Source organism: Apodemus sylvaticus, chromosome 5 (assembly GCF_947179515.1).
Source record: "Apodemus sylvaticus chromosome 5, mApoSyl1.1, whole genome shotgun sequence".
Classification (NCBI taxonomy): Eukaryota; Metazoa; Chordata; class Mammalia; order Rodentia; family Muridae; genus Apodemus; species Apodemus sylvaticus.
In genome coordinates, this window is record NC_067476.1 from 94,573,182 (window position 1) to 94,598,111 (window position 24,930).

The following is a 24,930-nucleotide window of genomic DNA, read 5'->3' on the forward strand; positions in this document are numbered from 1 at the left end:
GTGAATCATGGTATGCACTCACTAATAAGTGGTTATTAACCTAGAAAACTGGAATACCCAAAACATAATCCACACATCAAATGAGATACAAGAAGAAAGCAGGAGTGGTCCCTGGTTCTGGAAAGACTCAGTGAAACAGTATTTGGCAAAACCAGAACGGGGAACTGGGAAGGGGTGGGAGGGAGGACAGGGGAAGAGAAGGGGGCTTACGGGACTTTCGGGGAGTGGGGGGGGCTAGAAAAGGGGAAATCATTTGAAATGTAAATAAATTATATCAAATAAAAAAAAATAATAAAAAAAAAAAAAAAAAGTAGAGGGCCCAAGTGAAGATGCTTCAATCCCACTTGGGAGGGAGAAGAAAGCAATCACAAGGGGCAAATGGAGAGAGGGACATGGATGGGTGAGGGAAGGAAGAGGAAAGTGTGGAACATGATCAGGTATGGAAGAAAGACAAGAGAGAAGCCTAAAGAGCCACAATAATGAACAGAAATATGCAACTTCTGAAACCTCAGGGATAGGAAGTTGGGGAGAGGACCCTCTAAAAAGTACGAGAGACTGGGGAGGTGAGAGACTCTCAGGACTCAAAAGAAGGGACCTTAGATAAAATGCCCAACAGTGGGGAGAGGGAACTTGTAGAGTCTACCTCCAGCAGGAAGACAGGACATCAAGTGGAGGGATGGGGTTGCCATCCCACAGTCAAAAATTCTAATTCAGAAATGTCCCTGTCTGAAAGAACTGCAGGGCCAAAAATGTAAACAGACCTATTCCTTAATATCTCTTAACATCAATGGACTTAATGCCCCAATAAAAAGACACAGACTAACTGAATGGAACAGGACCCTACATTTTGCTGCTTACAGGAAACACACCTCAGGGTCAAAGACAAACACTACCTTAGAGTAAAAGGCTGGAAGACAATTTTACAAGCAAATGGTCTCAGGAAACAAGCTGGAGTAGCCATTTTAATATCAGATAAAATTGACTTTCAACCCAAAGTCATCAAAAGAGACTCTGAGGGACACTTCTTGCTGGTCAAAGGAAAAAAACAAGAACTCTCAATCCTGAACATCTATGCTCCTAATGAAAGGGCACACTCTTTCATAAAAGAAACTTTATTAAAACTCAAAGCACACATTGCACCTAACACAATAATTGTGGGTGACTTCAACACTGCACTTTCCTCAATGGACCGATCAGGAAAACAGAAACTAAACAGGGACACAATGAAACTAATTGAAGCTTTGGACCAATTAGATTTAACAGATATATATATAGAATATTCTATCCTAAAGCAAAAGAATATACTTTTTTCTCAGCACCTCATGGCACCTTCTCCAAAATCGACCATATAATTGGGCACAAGACAGACCTCAACAAATATAAGAAGATCAAACTAATCCCATGCCTCCTATCAGATCACTATGGAGTAAAAGTGGTCTTCAATAGCAACAAAAACAACAGAAAACCCACATACACATGGAAACTGAACAATATTCTACTCAATGATACCTTGGTCAAGGAAGAAATAAAGAAAGAAATTAAAGACTTTTTAGAACACAATGAAAATGAAGACACAACATACCCAAATCTATGGGACACAATGAAAGCAGCGCTAAGAGGAAAACTCATAGTCCTGAGTGCCTCCAAAAAGAAAATGGAGAGAGCATACATTATCAGCTTAATGACACACCTGAAAGCCCTGGAACAAAAAGAAGCTATTTCACCCAGAAGGAGTAGAAGGCAGGAAATCATCAAACTCAGGACCGAAATCAATCAAGTAGAAACAAAGAGAACCATACAAAAAATCAACAAAATCAGGAGCTGGTTCTTTGAGAAAATCAACAAGATAGATAAACCATTTAGCCAGATTGACCAAAGGGCACAGAGAAAGTATCCAAATTAACAAACTTAGAAATGAAAAGGGAGATATAACAACGGAAACTGAGGAAATCCAAAAAATCATCAGATCCTACTACAAGAGCCTGTACTCAACACATCTGGAGAATCTGGAGGAAATGGACAATTTCCTTGACAGATACCAAATACCAAAATTAAATCAGGACCAACTAGACCATCTAAACAGTCCCATAATGCCTAAAGAAATAAAAGGAGTCATAAAAAGACTTCCAACCAAAAAAAGCACAGGACCAGATGGTTTCAGTGCAGAATTCTATCAGACCTTCAAAGAAGAGTTAATACCAATACTCTTCAAACTATTCCACAAAATAGAAACAGAAGGAACACTACCCAATTCCTTCTACGAAGCCACAATTACGCTGATACCAAAACCACACAAAGATCCAACAAAGAAAGAGAACTTCAGACCAATTTCCCTTATGAACATCGATGCAAAAATACTCAATAAAATTCTTGCCAACCGAATCCAAGAACACATCAAAACGATCATCCACCATGATCAAGTAGGCTTTATCCCGGGAATGCAGGGTTGGTTCAATATACGGAAATCCATCAATGCAATACACTACATAAAAAAAACTCAAAGAAAAAAACCACATGGTCATTTCATTGGATGCTGAAAAAGTATTTCACAAAATTCAGCATCCTTTCATGCTTAAAATCTTGGAGAGAACAGGAATTCAAGGCCCATACCTAAACATAGTAAAAGCAATATACAGCAAACCGGTAGCCAGCATCAAACTAAATGGAGAGAAACTTGAAGCAATCCCACTGAAATCAGGGACCAGACAAGGCTGCCCCCTTTCTCCTTATCTTTTCAATATTGTACTTGAGGTACTAGCTCGGGCAATTCGACAACATAAGGAGGTCAAAGGGATACAAATTGGAAAGGAAGAAGTCAAACTATCATTATTTGCAGACGACATGATAGTCTACCTAAGTGACCCAAAAAAAACTCCACTAGAGAGTTCCTACAGCTGATAAACAACTTCAGCAAAGTGGCAGGTTATAAAATCAACTCAAGCAAATCAGTGGCCTTCCTATACCCAAAAGATAAGCAAGCTGAGAAAGAAATTAGGGAAATGACCCCCTTCACAATAGCCACAAACAGTATAAAGTATCTTGGGGTGACTCTTACCAAACATGTGAAAGATCTCTATGACAAGAACTTCAAGACTCTGAAGAAGGAAATGGAAGAAGACCTCAAAAAATGGGAAAACCTCCCATGCTCATGGAGCGGTAGAATCAATATAGTTAAAATGGCCATTTTGCCAAAAGCAATATACAGATTCAATGCAATACCCATCAAAATCCCAACTCAATTCTTCACAGAGTTAGAAAGAGCAATTATCAAATTCATCTGGAACAACAAAAAACCCAGGATAGCTAAAACTATTCTCAGCAACAAAAGAAAGGCTGGGGGAATCAGTATCCCTGACCTCAAGCAATACTACAGAGCAATAGTGTTAAAAACTGCATGGTATTGGTACAGTGACAGGCAGGAGGATAAATGGAACAGGATTGAAGATCCAGAAATGAACCCACACACCTATGGCCACTTGATCCTCGACAAAGAGGTTGAAAACATCCAATGGAAAAAAGATAGCCTTTTCAACAAATGGTGCTGGTTCAACTGGAGGTCAGCATGCAGAAGAATGCGAATTGATCCATCCTTGTCTCCTTGTACTAAGCTCAAATCCAAATGGATCAAGGACATCCATATAAAGCCAGACACTCTGAAGCTAATAGAAAAGAAACTAGGAAAGACCCTTGAGGACATCGGTACAGGGAGAAAGTTTCTGAACAGAACACCAATATCATATGCTCTAAGATCAAGTATTGACAAATGGGACCTCATAAAATTACAAAGTTTCTGTAAGGTGAAGGACACTATCAAAAGGACAAATCGGCAACCAAAAAATTGGGAAAAGATCTTCACCAATCCTACATCAGATAGAGGGCTAATATCTAATATATATAAAGAACTCTAGAAGTTCTAGAAGTCTCCAGAAAACCAAACAACCATATTAAAAATGGGGTACAGAGTTAAACATAGAATTCTCACCTGAAGAACTTCGGACAGCGGAGAAGCATCTTAAAAAATGCTCAACTTCATTAGTCATTAGGGAAATGCAAATCAAAACAACCCTGAGATTTCACCTTACACCAGTCAGAATGGCTAAGATTAAAAATTCAGGAGACAGCAGGTGTTGGAGAGGGTGTGGAGAAAGAGGAACACTCCTCCACTGCTGGTGGGGTTGCAAATTGGTACAGCCACTCTGGAAATCAGTTTGGCGGTTCCTCCGAAAACTGGGCACCTCACTTCCAGAAGATCCTGCTATACCACTCCTGGGCATATACCCAGAGGATTCCCCACCATGTAATAAGGATACATGCTCTACTATATTCATAGCAGCCCTATTTATAATTGCCAGATGCTGGAAAGAACCCAGGTATCCCTCAACAGAAGAGTGGATGCAAAAAATGTGGTATATCTACACAATGGAGTACTATTCAGCCATTAGAAACAATGAATTCATGAAATTCTTAGGCAGATGGATGGAGCTAGAGAACATCATACTAAGTGAGGTAACCCAGACTCAAAAGGTGAATCATGGTATGCACTCACTAATAAGTGGATATTAACCTAGAAAACTGGAATACCCAAAACATAATCCACACATCAAATGAGGTACAAGAAGAAAGGAGGAGTGGCCCCTTGTTCTGGAAAAACTCAGTGAAGCAGATTTCGGCAAAACCAGAACGGGGAAGTGGGAAGGGGTGGGTGGGAGGACAGGGGAAGAGAAGGGGACTTACAGGACTTTCAGGGAGTGGGGGGCTAGAAAAGGGGAAATCATTTGAAATGTAAATAAAAAATTATATCGAATAAAAAAAATGTAAACAGACTGAAAGAAGAGGTCCAGTGATCAGCCCAACTTGAGATCCATCTCAAGGGGAGGCTCCAAGGCACACCATGCTATGGTTTGCTTACAAAGAGGAGCCTACCGAGGCTGTCCTTGGAGAGACCCAACAAGCAGCAGACTGAAAGGAGTCCATATAATTAATAGCCAACCATTGGATTCAATTTGGGGACACCTCTGGTTGATTAGGGAAAGGCTAGAAGCTGAGGAAGAGGACAACCCCATAGGAAGACCAGCAGGATCAAGTAACATGAGCCCCTGAGATCTCTCAAACATTGAGCCTCTAACAAGGCAGCTTACACTAGCTGGCCCAAGGCACATATACAGCAGAGGACTGCCTAGTCTGGACTCAGAGGAGGGAAGATGCACATAACCCTCCAGAGACTTGAGGGCCCAGGAAGTGGGTGGGGTGGGAGGAACATCCTTTTGGAGATTGGGGAAAGGGTGAGAGGAGTGGTATAAGGAACTGTGGTAAGGAAGACTGGGAAAGGGGCAATGACAGGGTTGTAAAAAAAAAAAAAGGATTTTTTTTTAAATCTTTAAATGAGTCACAAAAGTGTGTATGGAAGATAAATAAATGTATGGATGTGAAAGCACTAAAGCATCTGAGTAATAAGATAAAGCTGACTTGACACCTATTAAACTACCTTCTTATTTTTAAGTATTCGTGGAGATAGTATATGTGACTATATATTATGTACATTTGTATGCTACTTAGGTTTAAAATAAATTACAACACTGCCCTCTTTCTTTTCATTGCCTTTCCTTCTCTAATTCTTCCACTGTGTCCCTACCTGGCTCCTTCTCAAATTCACGGATTCTTTTTCCTTTGTTATCGACACACACACACACACACACACACAAATATAAAAATATAGAAACATTATTATCTAAGGCAGTTTAGCGTTACTTGTATTCATATGATTTCAGGGCTGACCACTTGAGGCCCATCCACAGGGAAGTCTATTTTTATATTGTCAGTATTCCTTAGTTGCCTATCATGCTTTCTCTATATGTTGTGGAATTTCCTCTTTCATGATAGCATGTTTATTGGTGCTGTATTTTTATCAACTCTTGTTTGGCAGAAACATTTTTGAGGTATTATGGGTTGAGCTTCCTTGTTGTTTCTAGAAGACATGATCTCACAATATATTGCCTGGTCTTCTGGCTCTTAAAATATTTGTGCCCCCTTTTCCATGATGTTTCCTAAATCTTAGGTACAAAGCTGTGTTGTAGATATAGCAACTGTAGCTGGGCTCCCCATAGTCAGTTGTTCTTTGCATTTTGGGTAGTGGTAGTTTTCTGTAAATGTCTCTGTTCCTTAGAGTAGATTCTTTGATGAGGGGTAAGAACTACACTAATCTGTGGATAAAAGGATAAGTATTAAGAGCACGAATAGAAATTATGATATTTTAGTAAAATGGAGGTAATAAGTTCTCATCATGATCTAACTAGCCATTTTTTAAATGATTAGTTATCTAGTTTTGCAGTATACTACAAGTAGTTATCTAGGTTTACAGTTCCACACTTGATTCCCTTCCTGCAGAGTAGCCTTTAGTCTGATTACATAGAAATTGACTACTACCAAAAAGGAATGCCTACTATTAGACCTTTATAGACGTCATGAAAATGCTGAGTGAAACTGCTGATTAAGACTACACTTCAACCTATTCAGAATGGCCATCAACAAGAATACAAACAATCTTTCGAGTGGACTTCAGAAAGCAGAATCATTAAACACTGCTACTTGAAGCATTCAGTAGCCCGTTTGAAAATTAGTCTGTTGACATCTCAAAACAACAGAAGTAGAACTACCACATAAATAGACACTTCTTTACAACTCCCAAGCATTACCAAAAGAACTATCACACTAACAAGTAACTTGTTTACATTCAGGTTCTACTATTCTTTACACAATGAAGGGAGATGAAATAACCTCCAGATATCACCAACAGCTGTTCCTCTCCACGCTAACTGATTCAAACTGGCTTCTCTTGGACTCTGGCTGAATTGCTTTCCTTGGCCTCAAACTATCTCTGGAATTCTGCTCTAATATTTTGGCTCATTCTCATTCTCTGGTTTGTTCTGTTTCCACCTATAACCTTTTTAATTTAGCCATGTTGCTGGATTAAAATTTCCCTACAATATCCAAGGGATGAACAGAGCTGGGAAAATAATATCAAATTAGGGAAAAAAAAATGAGCCTCATGGTCAATAGTTGTTATATCATTGCCAGATAAAAGTGGGTCAAATTCTTTCCACTACTAAATTGCTGAGAATTGACTTTACAGAAAAAAAAAAAAAAAAAAAAAAAAACAAGAAAAAAAGAAAGATATAAAAGCTGTAAAAATTCTTCTGTCTACATGTAATTCTGAGGCTTGTTCTGATAACATAGTTTCCATCAGATCCATCATTCCCTCCAAAAAAATTTGGGTTGTACAGGAGTCTCTACTTAGAAAATGAAAAAGTTTCATTTTAATATGAGACCAATCTTGACATTATACATTTAGAGACAGAGAGTCTGTCTCTTACATTAGAGAGAGATGATAGATATATGGATAATAGTTAATAGATAGACGATAGATAAATAGATAGTAGATATATGATTATAGATAAGTAAATAAATGACTGATAGATAAATATTACATAGATAGATAGATAGAAGAGAAATAGATATATAGCCCTCATTATTTATAGTTGATGAAAAACATTTATCAGAGATTGTTAAAAAAAAAAACACTAATACAATCCCAAAATTCTAAATTTCGTGTTTTCAGTCCCCGTTGTGAAGCAGAATACAAATTACCTATATAATTGAATGACTTCTGCATCAGATTTTTATCAGTGGTGATTCATTTGCAGATTAGACCAGCATGTATGTTCAGATATTCCAGGAACAATGGACTTCAGTCTGAAAAATATGACACATGCCTCTCAAGGTCAGGCCTCATGCATGGTTCTCTTCAGGGGGTAGTATTTCGGAAGGAATTTTTTTCTTTCTTTTTTGTTTGCTTGGCCTTTTCTCCTGCCACCAGAGTTGATTTACCCTGATAGTTCTCCCACTCCCGCTTCTACCATTGATAGCAGACTCAGCATTTCTATTGTAGATTATGGAGCAATGGTTTGCCAGAAACTTGCTCAGCTTCCAGTGCAAGACTGGACTATTCAGAAGCTATTTTGTAGACTGCCTAATTCTAGATTATTATTCCCAATGAAAAACAGCTATTCTAGAACTAATTAGACTGTTGAAGCATACACTGCAAACACTTTACAAGTATTATACAGACTGACCAGGTTGTATTTAGAAATGTGTGTGTGTGTGTGTGTGTATGTGTGCACATATAAAAGGACAATTAATTGTTAAAAAGCCATAGACTGGTGGCAGCGGAAGCAGCAGCAGCAGCTGGTCCAGCAGAAGGGCTATCAGCAGTACAACAAAGGTGACAGGGTCCAGGCAGGCCTTGCACCCACTACCACTGACCCTCCCTGGCCAGTCGGGCTGCAAGCAATGGCAGATTTACAGTGCCTTTCACCACACAGAAACCACATCAGAACTCTGCCTCCCACCAGTCAGTTATAAGAGACTCTCTGCCATCTTGGATCTCAGGTGCCAGAGAAATCAGACAGACTGAGGTACACAAATATAACCTGAGGCCATCAGTGTGCCAGGACAGGAGGTTGTTTGCCCGGCCTGGCATGTGCACCACCATTTTGAATACGGGATGCTAGAGAGTTCTAGCAGGCAAAGTCAGCTAAGAGGCATAGCCGGAGGCTAACTTAGCTGCGGGTCTAAGCCAGACTTGACCCCAGGCTGCTTGGTGGGCCATCTGTGTGCCTACCAGGCCAGGAGGTTGTTAGCCTAGTAGACTCTCCTGGCACTTTCAGGGAGCATTCGAACACTCCACCATCCTGGCCACCTGACAGAACCAATTAACAGTCATAGCCCGAGGGGAACTTTGATCGGGCCTTAGCCTGCCAGGCTTTTGCCTAGACTCAGGGCCTCAGCAGCTAGGCTAGCCTTGTGTGCACCAACCTGGTTGGGAGATCAGCTGTCCAGCAGAGTGACCAGCCCTCAGAAAAGGTCCCGCAGCATACACCATCAGCATTCCCTGAAGGAGCAAAGAGGCACCGCCTGGTTCACACAGGACAATCTGGGGCAAGGCACACTAGGGCTCCAAGGGCACCCAAGAGGAGGACAGCACATCAGCAATCTGTAACAGGGGGAAACCAGCCATCCAGTGTTGTAGAAATAGCCCTTCAGCCTCACAGTAGGCACAAACACCAGCCAGAGACGAGACCAACTAACGCCAGAAATAGCAAGATGGCAAAGGGCAAAAACAGGAACGCTACTAACAGAAATCTAGGCAATATGGCAGTGTCTGAACCAAACTCTCCAACATCAGCAAGTCCTGGTTACACAAGCACACCAGAAAAACAAGATTTGGATTTAAAATCACTGTTCATGATGCTGCTAGAAGAACACAAAAAGGACATAAATGAATCTCTTAAAGAAATACAGGGGAACATGAATGAGCTAGGAACCCACATAATGGAAACACAAAAATCACTTAAAGAAATTCAGGAGAATAAGGCTCAAGAGATAGAAGCCAATAAAGAAGAAACACAAAAAACAAACAAACAAACAAACAAAAAACTAAAGAAATGCAGGAGAAAGTGAGTCAAACAGCAGAAGTCATGAAAGAGGAAACACAAAAATCTCTTAAAGAATTACAGGAAAACACAAACAAGCAAATGAAGGAGCTAAGCAAAACCATCCAGGAGCTAAATTCAGAAGTAGAAACAACTAAGAAATCACAAAGGGAGACAACTTTGGAGATAGAAAACCTAGAGAAGAAATCAGGGGCCATAAATGCAAATATCAACAACAGAATACAAGAGATAGAAGAAAGAATCTCAGATGCTGAAGATACCACAGAAACCATTGACTCAACAGTCAAAGAAAATGCAAAATGCAAAAAGCTTGTATCCCAGAACATCCAGGAGATCCAGGACACAATGAGAAGATCAAACCTAAGGATTATAGGTATAGATGAGAGTGAAGATTTACAACTGAAAGGGCCAGCAAATATTTTCAACAAAATTATGGAAGAAAACATTCTCAACTTAAAGAGAGAGATGCCCATAAATATACAAGAAGCCTACAGAACTCCAAACAGACTGGACCCGAGCAGAAATACCTCTCGTCACATAATAATCAAAACCCCAAATGTACTAAACAAAGAAAGAATATTAAAGGCAGCAAGAGAAAAAGGCCAAGTAACATATAAGAGTAACATATAAAGGAAGACGTATCAGAATCACACCAGACTTCTCACCAGAAACCATGAAAGCTAGAAGATCCTGGGCAGATCTCATGCAGACTCTAAGAGAACACAAATGTCAGCCAAGTTTACTATACCCAGCAAAACTCTCAATCACAATAGATGGAGAAATCAAGATATTCCATGACAAAACCAAATTTACACAATATCTTTCTAAAAACCCAGCTCTACAAAGAATAATAGGAGGAAAACTCCAATACAAGGAGGGAAACAACACCCTGGAAAAAGCAAGACCTTCTTTCATCAAACCCAAAAGAAGATAACCACTCAAATATAACAATAACATTGAAAATGACAGGAAGTAATAATCACTATTCCTTAATATCTTTTAACATCAATGGACTCAACTCCACAATAAAAAGACATAGACTAACAGACTAGATGAGGAAACAGGACCCTACATTTTGCTGCATACAGGAAACACACCTCAATGTCAAAGACAAAAACTACCTTAGAGTAAAAGACTGGAAGACAAATTTACAAGCAAAGTGGATATTAGCCTGGAAAACTGGAATATCCAAACATAATCCACACATCAAATGAGGTACAAGAAGAACGGAGGAGTGGCCCCTAGTTCTGGAAAGACTCAGTGTAGCAGTATAACACAATACCAGAACAGGGAAGTGGGAAGGACAGAACAGGGAAGTGGGTGGGAGAACATAGGGAGGGAACGGGGCTTATGTGACTTTCAGGGAGTGGAGGACCAGAAAAAGGGAAATCATTTGAAATGTAAATAAAAAATATATCAAATAAAATTTAAAAAAAAGGACAAATCAGCAACCAACAAATTGGGAAAAGATCTTCACAAAAATAAATAAATAAATAAATAAATAAATAAATAAATAAATAAGAGATACAGAGGGACACTTCTTGCTGGTCAAAGGAAAAATCCACCAAGAAGAACTTTCAATTCTGAACATCTGTGTGCCAAATGAAAGGGCACCCTCATTCATAAAAGAAACTTTACTAAAGCTCAAAGTACACTTTGCACATAACAAAATAATTGTAGGTGACTTCAACACTCCACTCTCCTCAATGGACCAGTCAGGAAAACAGAAACTAAACAGAGACACAATAAAACTAATTGAAGCTTTGGACCAATTGGACTGGACTGATATTTATAGAACATTTCACTCTAAAACAAAAAAATATACCTTTTTCTCAGCACCTCATGGTACCTTCTCCAAAATCGACCATATAATTGGTCACAAGACAGACCTAAACAAATATAAAAAGATCGAACTAATCCCATGCCTCCTATCAGATCACTATGGAGTAAGAGTGGTTTTCAATAGCAACAAAAACAACAGTAAGCCCACATACACATGGAGGCTGAACAATCCTCTACTCAATGACACCTTGGCCAAAGAAGAAATAATGAAAGAAATCAGAGACTTTTTAGAATGATAATGAAGGCACAGCATACCCAAATCTTTGGGACACAATGAAAGCAGTGCTGAGAGGAAGACTCATAGCCCTGAGTGCCTCCAAAAAGAAACAGGAGAGAGCATACACTAACAACTTAATGGCACACATGAAAGCTCTGGAACAAGCAATACTACAGAGCAATAGTGTTAAAAACTGCATGGTATTGGTACAGTGACAGGCAGGAGGATCAATGGAATAGGATTGAAGATCCAGAAATGAACCCACACATCTATGGCCACTTGATCCTCGACAAAGGGGCTAAAAACATCCAATGGAAAAAAAGATAGCCTTTTCAACAAATGGTGCTGGTTCAACTGGAGGTCAGCATACAGAAGAATGCGAATTGATCCATCCTTGTCTCCTTGTACTAAGCTCAACTCCAAATGGATCAAGGACCTCCACATAAAGCCAGACACTCTGAAGCTAATAGAAAAGAAACTGGGGAAGACCCTTGAGGACATCGGTACAGGGGGAAATTTTCTGAACATATAACCAATAGCGTATGCTCTAAGATCAAGAATTGACAAATAGGACTTCAGAACTCGGCCTCCCACCAGTCAGGAGAGGTGCATCCATCTTGGTTCCGCACTCCAGGGATCGGACTGAGGTACACAAACATAATCCGAGGCCAACACCGCGGTGGTCTGAGCCCGACGGGTGTTGGCCTGCACCCAGGCCCTGGGCGGGTCGGGGGGCCATCGGGGTGCCAACCCAGGCAGGAGGTTTTTTTGCCCAGGCCTGCGAGCGTGCCGCCGCCATTTTGCCTGCAGGACGACAGAGAGCTCAGGCGGGCAGACCTGTAACAGGCATAGCCTAAGGCTAACAAAGCGGGGGTCCAGGCCCCAAAAGGCACAGGACTGACCCCAAGAACTGGGCGGCTTGGTGGGCCATCTGTGAGTCAACCCGCCCAGGTGATTGTTAGCAAAGCAGACTCTCCCGGCGCTTTCAGGGAGCGCGGGCGCGCACGCCCGCCATCCTAGTCACCTGGCAGACCCAATTAACAGTCATAACCCTAGGGGAACTTTGCTCGGACCTTGGCCTCCCAGGCTTTTGCCTGGACTCAGGGACTGGGCGGCCAGGCTAACCTTGTGTGCGACAGCCCGGTTGGCGGATTGGCTGCCCAGCAGAGTGAGCGGAACACAGGGGAGGTCACAGTAGCATACACCGTCGGCACTCCCTGGGAGTGCACACGGGCTCCATCTGCTCCACAGACACAATCTGGGGCAAGGCCTCAGGCAGAAGCCCTTAGCTCTACTCTCTCCGCTTCCGGATCCAGATCAGTCTGGGCGGCAGCATTACGTCTCCAAGTCCTGCAAGTGGCTAGCTGGGCTTCCGGGCGGCCAGCTGGGAGAAGTCAGTGTGCTCCAGTGAATCCAGCGGGCCCCAGCGGGAGCCTTCGGGTGCCTGCTTTGGGATCCGAACAGCCTGGGCAGCAGCACACTGTCTACAAGCAGTGCAGGAGGTAAGCTGTGCACCAGAGGCCAACTGGGAAGGGGCAGCTTGCACTGGTGAGTCCAGCACTGACAAGATAAACTAACACCAGTGAGAACTAGATGGCAAAAGGCAAACGCAGGAACGTCACTAACAGAAATCAAGGCAATATGGCAACATCTGAACCCAATTCTCCTCTACCAACATGTCCTGGATACCCCAGCACACCAGTAAAACAAGATTTGGATTTAAATTCACTGGTCATGATGCTGGTACAGGAACACATGAAGGTCATACATAAAGAAATTCAGGAGAAAATGGATCAAAAGTTAGAAGCCCTTGCAAGGGAAACACAAAAATCATTGAAAGAAATCCAGGAGAATACAAAAGCCAACAAGGAGGAAATGCAAAAAACACTTAAAGAAATACAGGAGAACTTTGCTCAACAGGCTGAGGTCATGAAAGACGAAACACAAAAATCTCTTAAAGAAATACAGGAGAACTTTGGTCAACAGGCTGAGCTCATGAAAGAGGAAACACAAAAATCTCTTAAAGAATTACAGGAAAACACAAACATGCAAGTGAAGGAGCTAAGCAAAACCATCCAGGATCTAAAATCAGAAGTAGAAACAACTAAGAAAACTCAAAGGGAGACAACTTTGGAGATAGAAAGCCTTGGGAAGAAATCAGGGGACAGAGATGCAAATATCAACAACAGAATACAAGAGATAGAAGAAAGAATCTCAGATGCTGAAGATTCCATAGAAGCCATGGACTCAACAGTTAAAGAAAATGCAAAATGCAAAAAGCTTGTAACCCAAAATATCCAGGAAATCCAGGACACAATGAGAAGACCAAACCTAAGGATTATAGGCATAGATGAGAGTGAAGATTTACAACTTAAAGGGCCAGCAAACATCTTCAATAAAATTGTGGAAGAAAACTTCCCTAACCTAAAGAGAGAGATGCCCATGAATATACAAGAAGCCTACAGAACTCCAAACAGACTGGACCAGAACAGAAATACTTCCCGTCACATAATAATCAAAACACCAAATGTTCTAAACAAAGAAAGAATACTAAAGGCAGTAAGAGAAAAAGGCCAAGTAACATATAAAGGAAGACCTATCAGAATCACAGCAGACTTTTCACCTGAGACTATGAAGGCTAGAAGGTCCTGAGCAGATCTCATGCAGACTCTAAGAGAACACAAATGCCAACCAAAACTACTATATCCAGCAAAACTCTCAATCACCATAGATGGAGAAACTAAGATATTTCATGACAAAACCAAGTTTACCCAATATCTATCCACAAACCCGGCCCTAAAAAGGATAATAGGAGGACAACACCAATACAAGGAGGGAAACTTCACCCTGGAAAAAGCAAGATAGTAACCTTTCATCAAACCCAAAAGAAGTTAAGCATTCAAATTTAAAAATTAACGTCAAAAATGATAGGAAGTAACAATCACTATTCCTTAATATCTCTTAACATCAATGGACTTAATGCCCCAATAAAAAGACACAGACTAACTGAATGGATACGTAAACAGGACCCTAATATATATAAAGAACTCAAGAAGTTAGACTCCAGAAAACCAAACAACCCTATTAAAAAATGGGGTACAGAGTTAAACAAAGAATTTTCACCTGAAGAACTTCGGATGGCAGAGAAACATCTTAAAAAATGCTCAACTTCATTAGTCATTACGGAAATGCAAATCAAAACAACCCTGAGATTTCACCTTACACCAGTCAGAATGGCTAAGATTAAAAATTCAGGAGACAGCAGGTGTTGGCAAGGATGTAGAGAAAGAGGAACACTCCTCCACTGCTGGTTGGGTTGCAAACTGGTACAACCACTCTGGAAATCAGTCTGGCAGTTACTCAGAAAACTGGACACTTCACTTCCTGAAGATCCTGCTATACCACTCCTGGGCATATACCCAGAGGATTCCGCAGCATGTAATAAGGATACATGCTCCACTATGTTCATAGCAGCCCTATTTATAGTAGCCAGAAGCTGGAAAGAACCCAGGTACCCCTCAACAGAAGAATGGATGCAAAAAATTTGGTATATATACACAATGGAGTACTATTCAGCCATTAGAAACAATGAATTCATGAAATTCTTAGGCAAACGGATGGAGCTGGAGAACATCATACTAAGTGAAGTAACCCAATCTCAAAAGATCAATCATGGTATGCACTCACTAATAAGTGGATATTAACCTAGAAAACTGGAATACCCAAAACATAATCCACATATCAAATGAGGTACAAGAAGAATGGAGGAGTGGGCCCTGGTTCTGGAAAGACTCAGTGTAGCAGTATAGGGCAAAACCAGAACAGGGAAGTGGGAAGGGGTGGGAGGAAGAACAGGGGGAGGAAAGAGGGCTTATGGGACTTTCGGAGAGTGGGGGCCAGAAAAGGGGAAATCATTTGAAATGTAATAAAAAATATATCGAATAAAAAATACATATAAAAAAAGAAAGAAAAAAAGTAAAGAGATTTTAAAAAAGAAAAAGAAAAAAAAAAGAATTACAGGGGAACATGAATAAGCTAGAAACCTGTATAATGGAAACACAAAAATCACTTAAAGAAATTCAGGAGAATAAGGCTCAAGAGATAGAAGCCAATAAAGAAGAAACACACACAAAAAAAAATAAATAAAAAACTTAAAGAAATGCAGGAGAAAGTGAGTCAAATGGCAGAAGTCATGAAAGAGGAAACACAAAAATCTCCTAAAGAATTAAAAGAAAGCACAAACAAATAAAGGAACTGAGCAAAACCAGCCTGGATCCAAAAACAGAAGTAGAAACAACTAAGAAATCACAAAGGGAGACAACTTTGGAGATAGAAAACCTTGGGAAGTGTTGGGAACCAGAGAGCTTGGCTCAATGCCCCCAGCTGAGCTGTTTGCACAGGTTTCTTGAGAGCAAAACATCCCATGGCTTAGCTTGATTCCTGTCTTCCTGCCTGGTGTGGTTCAGACTTCCCAGGTGCCTGACCTATGACTATAATTGATTTCTCCTGTTTCTTCCCTGGCCTCTAGTATATATATTGCTGGTCTCTCAGTAAGGAAGGGGGGGGGGGGGGGCGGGCATTCTCCTTGCAGAATGATCTGTGGCTGTGTTTTTTTAATCCCCCTGGGAATAAACTGCTTGAATAAGATCTTCCTGCATTGCATCATTCCTTGTTGGTAAGGGGGTGGTCGAGACAGGGAAGAAATCAGGGGCCATAGATGCAAATATCAACAACAGAATACAAGAGATGGAAGAAAGAATCTCAGATGCTGAAGATACCATAGAAACCATTGACTCAACAGTCAAAGAAAATGCAAAATGCAAAAAGCTTATATCCCAGAATATCTAGGAAATCCAGGACACAATGAGAAGACCAAACCTAAGGATTGTAGGTATAGATGAGAGCGAAGATTTACAACTGAAAGGGCCAGCAAATATCTTCAACAAAATTATGGAAGAAAACTTCCCTAACCTAAAGATAGAGATGCGCATGAATATACAAGAAGCCTACAGAACTCCAAACAGACTGGACCTGAGCAGAAGTATTTCCTGTCACATAATAATCAAAACCTGGAATGTACTAAACAAAGAAAAAATATTAAAGGCAGTAAGAGAAAAAGGTCAAGTAACATATAAAGGAAGACCTATCAGAATCACACCAGACTTCTCACCAGAGACCATGAAAGCTAGAAGATCCTGGGCAGATCTCATGCAGACTCTAAGAGGACACAAATGTCAGCCAAGATTACTATACCCAGCAAAACTCTCAGTCATCATAGATGGAGAAACCAAGATATTCCATGACAAAACCAAATTTACACAATATCTTTCTAAAAACCCAGCCCTACAAAGAATAATAGGAGGAAAACTCCAATACAAGGAGGGAAACTACACTCTGGAAAAAGCAAGATAGTAACCTTCTTTCATCAAACCCAAAAGAAGATAACCACTCAAATATAAAAATAACATCAAAAATGACAGGAAGTAATAATCACTATTCCTTAATATCTCTTAATATCAATGGACTCAATTCCCCAATAAAAAGACATAAACTAACAGACTGGATAGGGAAACAGGACCCTACATTTTGCTGCATACAGGAAACACACCTCAATGTCAAAGACAAAAACTACCTTAGAGTAAAAGGCTGGAAGACAATTTTTTTTCATACAAAATTGGCATTTTATTCCATCATTATTTTCTTCTTTTTTTTGGGGGGGGGGGTTAATATTTTAATTTTTTCGATGTATTTTTATTTGATTTAATATATTTTATTTACATTTAAAATGATTTCCCCTTTTCTGGTCCCCCACTCCCCAAAAGTCCCATAAGCCCTCTTTCCTCCCCCTGTTCTCGAATCCACCCCTTCCCACTTACCTGTTCCGGTTTTGCCTTATACTGCTACACTGAGTCTTTCCAGAACCAGGGGCCACTCCTCCATTCTTCTTGTACCTCATTTGATGTGTGGATTATGTTTTGGGTATTCCAGTTTTCTAGGCTAATATCCACTTATTAGTGAGTGCATACCATGATTGATCTTTTGAGACTGGGTTACCTCACATAGTATATTCTCCAGCTCCATCCATTTGCCTAAGAATTTCATGAATTCATTGTTTCTAGTGGCTGAATAGTACTCCATTGTGTATATATACCACATTTTTTGCATCCATTCTTCTGTTGAGAGATACCTGGGTTCTTTCCAGCTTCTGGCTATTATAAATAGGGCTGCTATGAACATAGTGGTGCATGTATCCTTATTACATGCTGAGGAATCCTCGGGGTATATGCCCAGGAGTGGTATAGCAGGATCTTTCGGAAGTGACATGCCCAGTTTTCTGAGGAACCACCAGACTGATTGCTGGAAGACAATTTTACAAGCCAGCAGTCTCAGGAAACAAGCCGGAGTAGCCATCCTAATATCAGATAAAATTGACTTTCAACCTAAAGTCATCAAAAGAGAAACGGAATGACACTTCTTGCTGGTCAAAGGAAAAATCCACTAAGAAGAACTCTCAATTCTGAACATCTATGCTAAAAGTGCAAGGGCACCCTCATCTGTAAAAGAAACTTTACTAAAGCTCAAAGCACACATTGCACCTAACACAATAATTGGGGATGACTTCAACACTCCACTATCCTCAATGGACGGATCAGGAAAACAGAAACTAAACAGGGACACAGTAAAACTAATTGAAGCTTGGGACCAATTGGATTTGACTGATATTTATAGAACATTTCATCCTAAAGCAAGAGAATATACCTTTTTCTCAGCACCCCATGGTTCCTTCTCCAAAATCGACCATATAATTGGTCACAAGACAGACCTCAACAAATATAAGAAGATCGAACTAATCCCATGCCTCCTATCAGATAACTATGGAGTAAGAGTGGTCTCCAATAGCAACAAAAACAACAGAAAGCCCACATACACATGGAGGCTGAACAATATTCAATGACACTTGGCCAAAGAAGAAATAAAGAAAGAAATCAGAGACTTTTTAGAATTTAATGAAAATGAAGGCACAACATACCCAAATCTTTGGGACAGAATGAAAGCAGTGCTAAGAGGAAAACTCATAGCCCTGGGTGCCTCCAAAAAGAAAATGAAGAGAGCATACACTAGCAGCTTAATGGCACACATGAAAGCTCTGGAACAAAAAAAAAAGCCATTTCACCCAGGAGGAATAGAAGACAGGAAATCATCAAACTCAGGGCTGAAATCAATCAAATGGAAACAAAGAGAACCATACAAAGAATCAATGAATCCAGGAGCTGGTTCTTTGAGAAAAATCAACAAGATAGATAAACCCTTAGCCAGACTGACCAAATGGCACAGAGAAAGTATCCAAATTAACAAAATTAGAAATGAAAATGGGGATATAACAACAGAAACTGAGGAAATTCAAAAAATCATCAGATCCTACTGCAAAACCCTATACTCAACACAACTAAAGAATCTGGTGGAAATAGACAATTTCCTAGACATATACCAAATACAAAAATTAAATCAGGACCAAATATCATCTAAACAGTCCCATAACCCCTAAAGAAATAGAAGGGGTCATAGAAAGTCTTCCAACCAAAAAAAAGCACAGAACCAGATGGTTTCATTGCAGAATTCTATCAGACCTTCAAAGAAGACCGAACACCAATACTCTTCAAACTATCCCACAAAATAGAAAAGAAAGGAACACTACCCAACCCCTTCTATGATGCCACAATTACGCTGATACCAAAACTACACAAAGATCCAACAAAGAAAGAGAACTTCAGACCAATTTCCCTTATGAACATCGATGCAAAAATACTCAATAAAATTCTTGCCAACAGAATCAAAGAACACATAACAAATGATCATCCACCATGATCAAGTAGGCTTTATCCCAGGGATGCAGGGATGGTTCAATATACAGAAATCCATCAATGCAATCCACTACATAAACAAACTCAAAGAAAAAAAAAACACATTGGATGCTGAAAAAAGCATTTGATAAAATTCAGCATCCTTTCATGCTTGGAAAGAAAGGGAATTCAAGGCCCATACCTAAACATAGTAAAAGCAATATAAAGCAAACCGGTAGCCAGCATCAAACTAAATGGAGAGAAACTTGAAGCAATCCCACTAAAATCAGGGACTAGACAAGGCTGCCCCCTCTCTCCTTATCTTTTCAATATTGTACTTGAGGTACTAGCTGGGGCAATTAGACAACATAAGGAGGTCAAAGGGATACGAATTGGAAAGGAAGAAGTCAAACTATCACTATTTGCAGATGATAAGATAGTCTACTTAAGTGACCCAAAAAAACTCCACTAAAGAACTCCTACAGCTGATAAACAACTTCAGCAAAGTGGCAGGTTATAAAATCAACTCAAGCAAATCAGTAGCTTTCCTATACTCAAATGATAAGCAGGCTGAGAAAAAAATTAGGGAAATGACACCCTTCACAATAGCCACAAACAGTATAAAGTACCTTGGTGTGATTCTGACCAAATAAGTGAAAGATCTGTATGACAAGAACTTCAAGACTCTGAAGAAGGAAGTGGAAGAAGACCTCAGAAAATGGAAAAATCTCCCATGCTCATGGATTGGGAGGATTAATATAGTTAAAATGGCCATTTTGCCAAAATCAATATACATATACAACACAATCCCCATCAAAATCCCAACTCAGTTCTTCATAGAGTTAGAAAGAGCAATTCTCAAATTCATCTGGAATAACAAAAAACCCAGGATAGCTAAAACTATTCTCAACGACAAAAGAAATTCTGGGGAAATCAGTATCCCTAAACTCAAGCAATACTACAGAGCAATAGTGTTAAAAACTGCATGGTATTGGTACAGTGACAGGCAGGCGGATCAATGGAATAGGATTGAAAATCCAGAAATGAACCCACACACCTATGGCCACTTGATCCTCGACAAAGGAGCTGAAAACATCCAATGGAAAAAAGATAGCCTTTTCAACAAATGGTGCTGGTTCAACTGGAGGTCAGCATGCAGAAGAATGCGAATTGATCCATCCTTATCTCCTTGTACTAAACTCAACTCCAAATGGATCAAGGACCTCCACATAAAGCCAGACACACTGAAGCTAATAGAAAAGAAACTGGGGAAGACCCTTGAGGACATCGGTACAGAGGGAAAGTTCCTGAACAGAACACCAATAGCATATGCTCTAAGATCAAGAATTGATAAATGGGACCTCATAAAATTACAAAGTTTCTGGAAGGCAAAGAAACCATCAGCAAGACAAATCGGCAACCAACAAATTGGGAAAAGATCTTCACCAATTTTACATCAGATAGAGGGCTAATATCCAATATATACAAAGAACTCAAGAACTTAGACCCTAGAAAACCAAATAACCCTATTTAAAAATGGGGTACAGAGTTAAACAAAGAATTCTCACCTGAAGAACTTCGGATGGCGGAGAAGCATCTTAAAAAATGCTCAACTTCATTAGTCATTAGGGAAATGCAAATCAAAACAACCCTGAGATTTCACCTTACACCAGTCAGAATGGCTAAGATTAAAAATTCAGGAGACAGCAGGTGTTGGAGAGGGTGTGGAGAAAGAGGAACACTCCTCCACTGCTGGGGGGGGGGGTTGCAAATTGGTACAACCACTCTGGAAATCAGTCTGGCGGTTCCTCCGAAAACTGGGCACCTCACTTCCAGAAGATCCTGCTATACCACTCCTGGGCATATACCCAGAGGATTCCCCACCATGTAATAAGGATACATGTTCTACTATGTTCATAATTGCCAGATGCTGGAAAGAACCCAGGTATACCTCAATGGAAGAATGGAAGCAAAAAATGTGGTATGTATACACAATGGAGTACTATTCAGCCATTAGAAACAATGAATTCATGAAATTCTTAGGCAAATGGATGGAGCTGGAGAACATCATACTAAGTGAGATAACCCAGTCTCAAAAGATTAATCATGGTATGCACTTACTCATAAGTGGATGTTAGCCTAGAAAACTGGAATACCCAAAACATAATCCACACATCAAATGATGTACAAAAAGAATGGAGGAGTGGTCTGGTTCTGGAAAGACTCAGTGTAGCAGTATAGGGTAAAACCAGAAAAGGGAAGTGGGAAGGGGTGGATGGGAGAACAGGGGGAGGGCAGAGGGCATATGGGACTTTCGTGGAGTGAGGGACCAAAAAAGGGGAGATCATTTGAAATGTAAATAAAAAACATATCGAATAAAAATATAAGAATAACAAAGAAATAGGCAGAAGAAAAAATCCAAAACAAAAGCACAAGAAATACATATAAATAGATAATTCCTTCTTGTTGTTGAAAAATTTTAAATCTCCCTTCATAGAAGACAAAAGTCACCAAAACATCAGTATAGGTAGACAAATCCCATCAGGGAAAATAATTTTAACTGAATTTGATCAACAATGAACTGTGTGCAATGACAAATGTTATTTCGGAGATCTTTCCATGTTTCAGTAGCTGTCTGCACACCCTCTTCATTGCTGTCTTTATTTCTTGATTTCTCAAGGTGGAGATCACATGGTTCAGAAAAGGAGTACCAACTGCATCAAATATAGCCACAAATTTAGAGTGGAGGGGGAATGAACCACAACAGAGACGTGAGCAGAAAGTGTGGACAGAGTTTTGCAGGAACCACTTGAATGTTTATGAACAGCAACTATTATGACAACATAAGATATGACAAGTATGAAGAAGGAGCCTACAGAGATGAAGCCACTGTTAGCTGAAACCATTAATTCTAATTGGTTGGTATCTACACAAGCAAGTCTGATGAACCAAGGAAAGTCACAGTAAAAGCTATCCAAAATATTTGGTCACAGAATGGTAAATTTACTATATAAACAAATTGAACCAAAGAATGCAAAATGCCAACCACCCAGGCAGTCATTAAGATGAAAATGCTCATTTTTGCGTTCATAATGGTCCAATAATGGAGAGGCTTACATATGGCTACATATCGATCATATGCCATGCCTATGAGCAGCACCACCTCCACACCACCGATGACATGGATGAAAAAGATTTGAGTGATGCAACCTCTAAAGGAGATGACTTTGTGCTTTCTGAACAGGTCATAAATCATCTTGGGACAAGTGACACATGAAACACCTAAATCAATGAAGGAGAGATTGGCCAACAGAAAGTACATGGGAGAATGTAAGTGAGGGTCAGAAGCCACTGTGAAAATGATGAGGGAGTTTCCCATCATGCTAGCCATATAAAACACTGAAGCAAACACAAAGAGAAGTACTTGCATCTTCCAGGAGTTGGTGAGTCCCACGAACATAAACTCTGATACAACGGAGTGATTTGTTCCTTCCATTGCTGCTGTTAACAGTGCTATGTGAAAGTCAGTAATAGAAGAAACTTAAAGTTCTGATAATTATATTAATGGTCCAAAAGGTTAGAACTCAATGTTATGAAAACCTATTTTTGATTTAGCATTAAAGATTTAACATAAAAATGAACAGATGTATGAGCAAGTGCTTACATGACACTGTGAAATTCCATCCCATGCTTGTTAAAAGAGGTTTTTATCAAAGGTTCAAAAATAAAAAAGGTTTGGTGGGTTCTAAAAAAAAGGAACCTGTGCAAAGTTGTTGGGAACATAACATATTAGTATATTCATTTAAGAAAGTTAAATATGATATCGTCATATCCATAATAATTTTAAAATACACCCTTAGTATACAACCAGTGTAGAGCCCATGCCTTCTATTATGTACAGCCCTGGATTTTATCTCTGTCAAAGAAAGGAAAGAAAGGAGAAAGGAAAGGAAAGAAGAAGGGAGGGAAGGATTTAGTTTTTCAACAGAGTGCATTGTAATATACACTTTCAATAATAGAGCAATCAATATGACCATGTAAGCATCTTATTGCCATATCAATATGTTTTCTTGAGGAATCTCCTTATAGTGACTTAGGATCTAAAATACTCTTCATTCCCACCAACACTGTATGAGTTTCTATTCCTCCACATCTCATAAGAATTGGTCATAGTTTGTCTCTGTAATGGCAGTCACTGTATTTAATCCAAATTATTTGTTAAGTGTTGGCTATATGTTCTACATTGGATACCACTGCTTGCTTTTCTTCACACCTTACATTGTAGGAGAATGTGGCAGTGATGTTGAAGGTTGTGAATTGTACTTTTCCACAGGAATTAACTTGAGACATTAATATCTAAAGAATGATGGAATTTATAGAACTATAGAAAACGCTGGGAAGGAACATTATAAAATGGGGGGTGTCTTCTTAAATATGGTCGCAGAGAGTTGTCTGAAAATATTGAGGCATAACAATACTCTACTACTTAATAATTAGCACTCAATTATTTGACTGTCTTTCTGATAGGATATATCTACAGCCTAGGGTCTGTAGCTTGCAACTGTATGGAACTGGAAGACATAGACTGTCAAAGTTAATGACACCTAGCATACCCTGGTTTCTCATTAATGAGTCTTCATTGCTAATTCTAGAATAAGTAATTGACTCTTTGTTTAGCATCTCTGCCTCTCAGATTTCTGAGGTGTTGACTTTCTCATCAGTTACTTTAACAGCTCATTCTGAAACAAATATTATTCTGAACATCTATCTGTGAGCCACTTTTATCCTTCATGTCTTTTGTCCTTTTTAATCCCTGGGTGATAGTGCAGGCTCAGTGGACCACACTAATTAGAACGTTTTTACTGAGGAAAAACAACATAAAGCTTCTTATTTTGGAAACAGTGATGCTCTTCGTTAGAACTGAAGTTATCCTCCTCTAAACCTGGAAAAACTGTCCCACTTAAAGCATTGCCATGTAACTAAAACACATGTGTGAACACACGGTTCACAGTAGACATCAGTCCAAACTACCTATGGACAGAAGATCTGCCTACAACTATTGGTTATAAATTATTTGACTTCATATTAAGCTACATTTTTTTTTCTTGACATGTTTCCTTTGTGTATTGTAAAAGCAGAGTGAAGAGGATCAAGTGAGTGTGTGTGACTTTTGCTCACGCTTTTGGAGAAGGTGTTTACAGGAGGCTCCAAGCTGGCTATAAACTAAAGGTAGAATGCTTGTCATAATAAAGCATTACATGAGAAAAGTGCATAATATTTTCATGTTTTATATCCATACTCCTTTCTTTTTCTTACCCTTTTAGTTTTTCATAGCAATATTTTCTAACTTCTACTTTCAGCTTCTTTGCTTTATACAGTCTTCATTTCTGCCACTTACTTCTAATCATCAGTCAAAGGAATTCATGGTTTTCCCTTTGGGAATTAGAGCTCTCACATTATTGAAGCTTTCTCATTTTCTCATAATTCTGTAGGACACTTATAGGCTCAGTCACATCTTTTT

The 24,930-nt window shown here is 39.7% G+C and overlaps 1 pseudogene; it reads right to left on the bottom strand.

Annotated features, from left to right (window-relative positions):
- Positions 1 to 21,965: 21,965 nt before the first annotated feature.
- On the bottom strand, positions 21,966 to 22,905 carry LOC127684889 (olfactory receptor 4F3/4F16/4F29-like; annotated as a pseudogene).
- Positions 22,906 to 24,930: the final 2,025 nt, after the last annotated feature.